Below are 9196 nucleotides of genomic sequence, written 5' to 3'. Positions count from 1 at the left end.
TACTCGTTTTGTTCACATAGTGCAACGCGACGATGCTGTCACTAGGCCAAGAAGAAAGCTAGTTCTTGGTCTAGACATGCCCTTTGTTTGAGGGAGTTATATTTTCTCTGTTTATGGACTTGTCCAATATATGTCATCTTTGGGCCAGTCAACAGGCCATGTGGAAGAAATGGGTTCCATTGGGCTGTTTATCAGTTGTTGCACTACAAGTCTACAACCCCTTGTCTCTAGAAAATGGCAATCTAAAGAAGGAGCATTTTCTTTCTCTCCTTTTGTGGGAGAGGTCAAGAATGGTCGCGTTGCTTCTTTCATAGCAAGGTGAATTGGAATTCGGTGGGTTCAGTTTCTACATCTCAACAACATTAGTAGACGAAACTGTTCAACTTAATCGTCAGATTAGAATTTCTTGTTCGCGGTAAATAAATAAAAAAAGACAAGCATGACTATGTTAGCGACTACTCTTCCCTGTCTCTCCTTGCGGGGAGCAACATGTTAGTACTAGCAGTCGCATTGCACTAGAGTGATAGCTACCTAGATTCTTCAGCGATAGATTATATATTTGTAGCGTGCAACTTGATCACCCGACGAACAGATGCCGCCTAATCTAATGTAATCTACTTCGAGAACATGCAAAATCACAGGAGTGCACTTGAAACCGGCGGTGGCGCGGTCCTGCCCCGCCCTGATCAGATCTCTCTCAGAAAGCTAGCTAGGCAGGGTCGCCGTGGAGCGAGCTGTGGTTGCAGGAAATTGGGCAGAGAATCAGAGATAGAGAGCTCCTCCAACTTCGAGGGGCCGGCGCATCCACGCATGTGACGGCCGCTTCATGATTAACAGACACGGTGGGGGCTCCTCCACTCTCTGTAGGCCGCTGCGGCGCAACTGGGATGACAGACAATATGTTTGTTACCCGCTCGCTAGCTAACTCCGGCGCGCGTCTCTCGTTTTACAGATCCAGATCCGCAGCGATCAAGCAAATGCAGCATCATCCCGTTCAGCTTCAGAACCAGAACCAAGCTGAGCACAGCAACGCATTCAGTTTCAGGCGGGACAAGAGGCGATGATTCCTTCCATTGTCAGTCCAGCTCGGCCGATCGATCGGCCGACATATTAAAACACCGTAGCCATCCGTCCGTATCAACCCGGACTGTGGGTGGTTAAACTACACAGAAATCACACGATCGAGCAACAGCCAACAGCCTCGCTTCGCCTCGCCTGATAGTCGGGGCGGGCAGCGTGAGCGTATGGTGCGGGGAGAACGACGTGAGGCTTCTCTTTCCGATCGGTCGTTAGGCGAGGACCCCATCCCACATGTACATGTATGCCTTCTCTTCCGGCCCCGTCCCCGTCGCCGTCGCCGTCGCCGGCGTCGCTGTCGTCGATTCCGTTCCGCGGGCGGCTTCCCACTCTCTCTCGCTCCTCAATTCCGTTTCGAGATTTTTCTTCTTCGCCTGCCCAAGCGGGAAATTCTCCTTTTCCTTTTCCTTCGCTCGGGACACGCCGGAGAGCCGCAGCCAGAACTGTGGCTTTCGAGTTCGCCTTTCTTCGCCGAGAGCGACGCGACGCGCGCGGAGGAGAAGTTGGTCCACGGGGAGGCCCGCCGCTGACCGACGCGCGGCCTCCGCCTGATCGCGGAACGCGTAGGATTTGCGGGTGACGCGCTCGTCAGTTATCTATCGCGCGGACCGTTTCGACCCGCCAATTTGGGTTATTTTGCTCTGCTCCCTTGTTCCTTTCAAAGTTCTCTGTCTACACGTATGCACGAACGAAGGAAAAAACTCGTGCGCACATACCTGGCTGACCGAGCAGTGTCTGAAGGAAGAATTCAACATCCTCTCTCACAAAACAAAGATCTGAGCTCAGAGGAATTTCTCTCTTTCTGGTTGTTATTATGATCGCAACTCTTGCGTGAGGCATATACAGTTATCATGCCACGTGTAAAATCATTTGTTAGAAGAGTTGAGTTGGTGGATATTTGTATTAGCTGGATGTTTTGCAAGCGCTTCCAATCTAGTAGTCCCACTTTTCACAAACTGGGTACACCAACGCTCAATACATGTAGTGCGTTGAGAATTTACCGCTACCGTGTAGGTTTCACCGATATTTGCCTGCCCCTTGCGTTAGATGGACAAATGCCACTAGCAAGGTATTTCCTGATGCATGTTGGGGCCAACTAAATCTCTTCTGAGAGGCATATTTGGTGGAGAGGATGCCAACACATTGGTGATGTATATCGCTCTTGTAAAGGACAATATTGTGTGGAGCTTAATATTGTTCTCGGAATGTAGAATTACCTAGCCACTTATCCTCTCAAAAACAAATCTCGGGGCTATTCTTGTTTGTAAATGATCCAAATCAGAATCAAGAATTTACAAGAGTAAATTTCTACCCGGTAACAATGTGTGATTGTTTTGTTATCCTTTGGAACTTAGACACTCGGTTTCCACTTACTTTATGAATATTAAGTACAGATGTATATCTTGGTTAATTCTGTTTATGATTCCTACTTCCCATGTACTCCTCCGGTCTCATTTAGTTAACTTGAATTTAGTACAATTTTATATTAAATTTGAGTCAATTAAAAAGAACCGAAGGAAGTAGCAGTTAAGTTAACTGTTCGGTGGATTTCCCCAAGAGAGTTTTCCGAATAATTTTGCATGTCTATGCTATGGATCTTCACATCTTACTTGCATATCCATGTCGTATCAGCAAAAGAGCTAATCAGGAGTCTCTTGAAATCCTCAGGGTGATCCAGCGCTAGTGCAGACACAACCGTGCATGGTCCCATAACAGAGCACGAAGGAGGGAGGTCCTAAATACTCCAAATGAAGTCTCATTCCTTCCACGTTGGCATGCATGATGGGCCATCATAATTGGAGCTATTGCATCACCGCGTTCCGCCGTCTAGCTGGAATATCTACGTACCAAGCAAGGAGATCAATCATGGCAGGCAGGCTTTGCCGTTAGGCTAACCGCTCCACGCAAGCAGTAGGCCCTTTGTGTGATGTTGGATTAACGGCATAGCTTATTATCCCGCGGGTACTCACCAGGGGCTGGGTCCAAAAGGATCCAGAAGCTTCATTTCAGTCGGTGGGTACAAGTTACAGAGAGAAACCCCAAATAACTTGAAATTACAACCAAGTCCTCCTTTTTTCTAAAAAGGACCCTAACAGGAAACTTGAAAAGCGATCGAGTCATTCTCCACCGACGTTGTTGAACCTCGATGCTACGGCCGTTGCCGCCGGGGACGAGACCACTTGGGGCAGGTTGAATGATGAGAGTCGCGCTGAGGTTGAAGAGCGAAGTGATACCCTTGGCCAACCGGAGTAATGGCGCCACCACGCCGTTGTTGATTCTATTCGCCAAGAGAAGCTTCAAGGACGACCCCAGGAGTCGCCGCCGCTGGCCGGACAGAGCTGCTCGACAACTCCGATCACCCGAACCTCTGGACACACGGCATGACGCCAGACCGACATAAAACCATACAACCTACAACAAGAAAACCTAAACTACTTTGTACACTCTAGGCAACCCATCCTTCTCTCCTCTAGACGGCGGCACTGCCAGAGTTGAGTAGGATGACCACCCGGGAGCGAGAGAAGACTCTCAAGGTACTGTAGCGAAGAGAGAGAAAGGAAGAGGAGAAATGAGAGCCACCGCGGGTACTCACTTTCTTTTCCATTTGTTGCGTGTGCATCGTCACAACTCGGAGCTTCTGTTGTTGGTAATGACACTGTAAAATTAACTGCTATCTGTAAATGAGGAAACGAATCTCGTAAGAATAACATTGGTTGACACTGTAAAATTCTTACTCTCTCTCCATCCATAAAAGGATGTCGAAGGTTTTTCTAAAATCAAATGTATACATACTGCAACTATATCAAAATTTTAACAAAGTTGCGACATCCTTTTGTGGACATAGGTAGTACTTCAAAGAGTGACCCAATTAGTGAAACTTTCCTATGTGTGTTGTGTGGATGTCAATTTCACATGAACTTAAACACTAAAGCTTCTTCCCCTTTGCTTGTGACAACCAAAATCAAGGAGACTTTTTTTGAACAAGAAGTGGTATTTCATTCAGTAACACGCGGCAGATACAAATTGCAGGCATGCCCCTAACAGAACTCGTCCTAAGAACCTAGTATTTGAAGATAAGGCCTCCACAATTACACAAAACACCCTAGAATTACATAACTCGTTCTAAGAACCTAGTATTTGAAGATAAGGTCGGTCGGAGAAGGAATAGGGGCAGAGCAGCACCTCTCCGGATAACACGCACCACACCTACAAGCCCTCATCGCAGCAGAAGCAGAACAAGCAGCAGGAATCGACCCCCCCCCCCCCCTCGTCGCCATGGCTGGCCAAGAGAATCAGCTTGCCTTTGTCGTCGAAGCCACCACGCCTCTCCCCCCGCCCGCGGGTGGCCAGGAGAAGCAGGGCGACCTCCCACCACTGCAACAGAGAGGCGTCTAAAGAGCCCTTTATTCTTGGAGATCCCGGATGAGAAGTAACTTGTGGCTTGCCCCGACCGCCGGAGTACGTCAGCACAAGCCCTCCGCCGGATGAGCCAGGTCAACCTACCCTCCATACTCCAACAAACCGGCAAACCGTCGAAAAACCTACATCTAACCGGTCCTTGGTGGTCAAGTCTCAGATGTGGAGGAGAAGGGGAAAGGGAAGAGCCCCCCCCCCCAATCAAGGACACATTCAAAGAATAGAAATTGTGTGGTGGAGGTGGACTAACTAGAGTAGTTCCTTAGAGCAACTCCAAAAGGTTATACAAAATAAAAAATAATTAACTTTCAAGGCCGGAAAGGCTAAAAAAACAGCTCCAACGGATAATGTATCCATAAAATGTGTCCTATATTTTTACATCACGCCCTAGAAGAAATAAACCCTCGTGCTGCAAATTTGGGGCACCAAGGTCTAGTTCTTTTCAGAACTTGAAAAATAAGCCCCACTCTCCCTAGCTTCTCCTATAAGCCGTCAAATTTATTAGCTAGAGCTTCCAACCGTTGTATCCTAACTAATCTAAGAGCCCTAAGTAATAAGCGTCTTGTCATACAAATCTTTTGTCGCGCATGGTCTAACCGCGAGCTGAAACTTCGCTCGTCCACTTCCCCCGGTTGGATCTCATGTTATATGCCTTATTTCAGATCATCTGGAACTGTTGTTGCCTTATATTTTGTGCTCAAAAATTAAAAAGGTGGTGTCCTATAATAGTTTTCAGGTGTATATTTTACATCATCTGCTCAATGGGTTTGTGGGGTCGATCATTGAGCGAAGAACTGTGGCGCCGGTGATTTTTTAAAAGAAGAAAACTCTCCATATCTTAACATATAGAGACAGTCTCCGCATCCAATCAACACGTAAGTCTCCTACCCAAAAAGGATAGACTCACAAAATGGTTTGATGTTTTTTTTTGGACAAAAACCGGTCATGCGCGGGGCACGTGAGGTAGGCGGTCAGTCAAAATTTACACAAACTCCCACTCTGTTTCACGTCAAACAAAAAATCAGTTAGCAACGCAACCTAAATTTATTGGATTACTTAGGCTCTCTATTGCCCTTTGAACCGGCCGATCTAAGGATTCTCAAGAACAAGCACAACTTTGAGCAAATGATCTCCAATGATGTCATGCAAGAAATTGATGCTTTCAAGGTTGAGTCAAAGATTGCGGTTAATAGTCCTGTTCGGGCTATTGGGATGAAGAGAAGTGAAAACCTTGCATTAAAGGCACATGTTTGTGTTGAGGATGATGAAGATTTGATGGAAACTAAGTATGAAGGACACTCCGAAGAACTCAAACGTGATCTACATGGTCACATTGCTCTTCTCATAAAATTCTTTTGGAGAGATCCTTCCAAGTACAAGTTAAAGGGAAAGTAAAGAGGAGATACCAAGGTCCCAAGAGTTGAGATTTTGTGAGGAAAGCAGATCAACGTGTATACTACCTCCTATCGAATTTCATTGACATGGGATTGTGCCTACTTATATGCTAGTTATACTTTCGCTTTGTGTCAATCTTTTTCCATCGGAGGGAGTACTTTAGAACGTCTCAGGCATATACCATGCAGTCCTATACTCCTTCTGTACTGTATGTACTTGTATTTGGTCCCGGAAGATCAGCCCTACTGTGCATGTTGCCATCACCACAAACTGATGTGATATTTAGTGTAGATCAAATAAGGTTACGTACTAACAAGCTAGTTCCCACATCCAGTTGCAATAAAAAAAAACCGAGGATTAAGCAGCATCACGATGCCGGCCGGCCGGTCTGGTTTGGTGAGATCGGAGGCGGTCAACTTGATGCGAGCCTCGCTTCATCTGATGGCGACTCACCCTGCTTAAATAAACAAATCCTCTCCACTTGATCGCTTGTTTAATCCGAGCAGCTTCACATCTCGCTCTGGCATCAATCATTAAAACGTTTTCTGTTTCAAAACGTAAGCCTCATTTGCATCATGGCCGCATTTTAATCCTTACTCCCTTTAGCTGTAGGTTACTATCAGTCTGTCACGTCGAATTTTGCTTGCTGCTCTTGGAAGATTCTAGCTTTCCGATTTTTATGCTTGCTGCTGCGCAAGTGGTTTCCGGCTTACCGTGGCCGCGCTGTGTTACGCGATTATCTATATCGTTTGGTCTCGGTTTTAAGCTCCTGGGGAAACACTCGACAAACTACTACAAATCATGATATTATATAACCGTAGGGTACAATTCAAGGACCAATACTTGGTGTTGATGTTAGTAATGGCGACCAGCTAGCTTAATTGATAACAGTGTTCTGTCCATTTCAACTAGGAGTATATTATTATATTCATGAACCAATCGCTACTGTAGTAAGCAGCACAGCACACCTCACGCGTCCATTTTTTCGGTGGCTGCCCGATCTTAAATCAAATGTTTTCTTTGAATCATTGGCCCGATTGACTATTCAGGAATTGAGAAGACATCTAAAAAAAAAGTAAATGAACAGTCCAGAAGGTGGGCCGGTCTCTAAAAACCGTCTATCGCTCTGCTTTATAAATGAAGCGCCTATACCATACAAAAGCACAAACGAAGAAAAATATTGAGGCAACAACACAAACATACAAGTGTATCCTCCTACGGAAGGTGCGTGAGTCTATGGAAATTTTATATAATCCAGCTAACAAGCGTGTAGAATTTCTTAAATGAACACTATATCCATCAGTCCGCCTTGATTGGAGGAGCTAGTACTAACTTCGGATCAGAATTATGAGTTTAGAATTACACATGGATCTAGGCATATTGTTTACCAGCCCCTCAATCTTCTAATCTTCTCCGCTCTGAAGGGTGTTTTGGGTTGCACACGAAAAAATGTAGAATTTCCTATCAAAAGGTTGGAGTGAATGGGATATATTTTATAAGAGATCTACTGCAAACAAATTTGACATAAAAAATTAATATGGTTTGCAATCCGATAACTCAAAAACCTTACAAAGAATAAAATTTAGTACTAGAATCTTCAAAAAAAAAACATTTCGAACTTCTTTGAATAAAAGAACCCCTTAAGGGAAATAACCAAATATGGTCGAAGGGGTCGAGTGTCTAATCTAGTTATATGTCTACTTCACAAGCCACATGCTTATAAATGTATCCCGGTGCTAGAGAAAGCCATGTCGCGATACTTCAACCTACTTGTGTTACAAATTCTAATGTTGTGTTATTTTTCAAGTCGAAATGTTTCACATGGTGGATGTGGCACTTCTGTCATAGCAGATGTCTTTCCGAATAACAACTACTCGTCCCAATCAAGTACATAGGGTGTATTAAATTTCTTCAAGACAAAGCTTTGCCCGCGAATTACTCCAGTAATACATATTTTGAGTTATACAGAATCACGATTATCAATTCCCACTTTTTGAAAGCAAATCTGGGGATACCATCATGGCATACCATCATGATCAAGTTCTTATCTTGACAAAACCTGAGATACTCCCTCCGTTTTATTTAGTTCACGTTCAGCTGGGTTTTTGTTAAATTCAAACTTTTCAAGTTTGACCAATAATACATGAAAAATATCAAAACCATAATACCAAATGCATATACAATGAAAATAGAGTTTGAGATGATTCTGATACTATAGATTTTATATTGTAGATGTTTATTTTTTTCTAAATCTTTAGTTAAACTTTAGAAAGTTTGACTTTGACTAAACCTAGAACACAATCTAATTCTGAATAGAGGGAGTACATAATTATCTAGATCATTTGGTGTTGGTCTCGACTTTAAGCTTCTGAGGAAACACTCAACGTACTAATCACGGTGGAGTCTTAAGCACCAATTATACTCAGTCTTAATGTTGATGGCGACCAGCTAGTTTACTTGTCCAGGTCATTTGATAACAGTACGTACAACTGTTAATCCTGTTCAGAATCATTATTGGTGAAATGACCGCTAATCTATTATATACTATAAGCAAGATACGAGGGTCTAAAATAGAGACATTACGTTAATCCACATCATCGGAATTATTTTAACTGTTAGATCTACAATTTTAATGGCTTAGATTTAAATTTAAAATCATTACGTAACATGTAAAAGCATATTTTTTTGGACCTACATAGTATGTCATGTTTGACACGTAGGGTCACCTATATGCACAAACGAAAAATGAAAGGAGTCTAGAGACTACCCTATATGTACATGGTTACCTGAATTAGTCTCCAACTCTCTCTCTTTTTTCACGTAGCAGAAGTCCAATAACCCCACACCTGTGCTACTCCATGATTTGAAATTAACGTCAAGTCTAATTGATCTAACTTAAATGCTTCAATGCACTACAATAATTTAAATATTTCTTTTCGTCTCCATACCGTAGTACGTCCATTAGTTGCATGATTGCATCCTTACCTAAATAATATTGTTGGCCTATCAATAGATGAGTGCATGTCTAGCAAATGTTGCAAGGAAAATACATGAATAGACCGGTTTAATAGAATTTATCACAAATGAAGTACATATAGTTTTTTGCGGCATATGTAGGAGCAAATCTATATTAATTAAATAAATGTAAGATAATACTCTTTTCTTCTCCAAAAATATGTTATACATTTGTCTAAATTTAGATATATCTACACACTATTTGATATATATATTTGTCTAAATTTAAATACATTCAAATTTAGATAAATTTGCCTTTCTGAACGGAGTAGCATAAATTTCGAGAAAAAAT

Source organism: Lolium rigidum, chromosome 3 (assembly GCF_022539505.1).
Source record: "Lolium rigidum isolate FL_2022 chromosome 3, APGP_CSIRO_Lrig_0.1, whole genome shotgun sequence".
In the NCBI taxonomy this organism is placed as follows: domain Eukaryota; kingdom Viridiplantae; phylum Streptophyta; class Magnoliopsida; order Poales; family Poaceae; genus Lolium; species Lolium rigidum.
Note: the sequence above shows the minus strand (reverse complement) of the source record.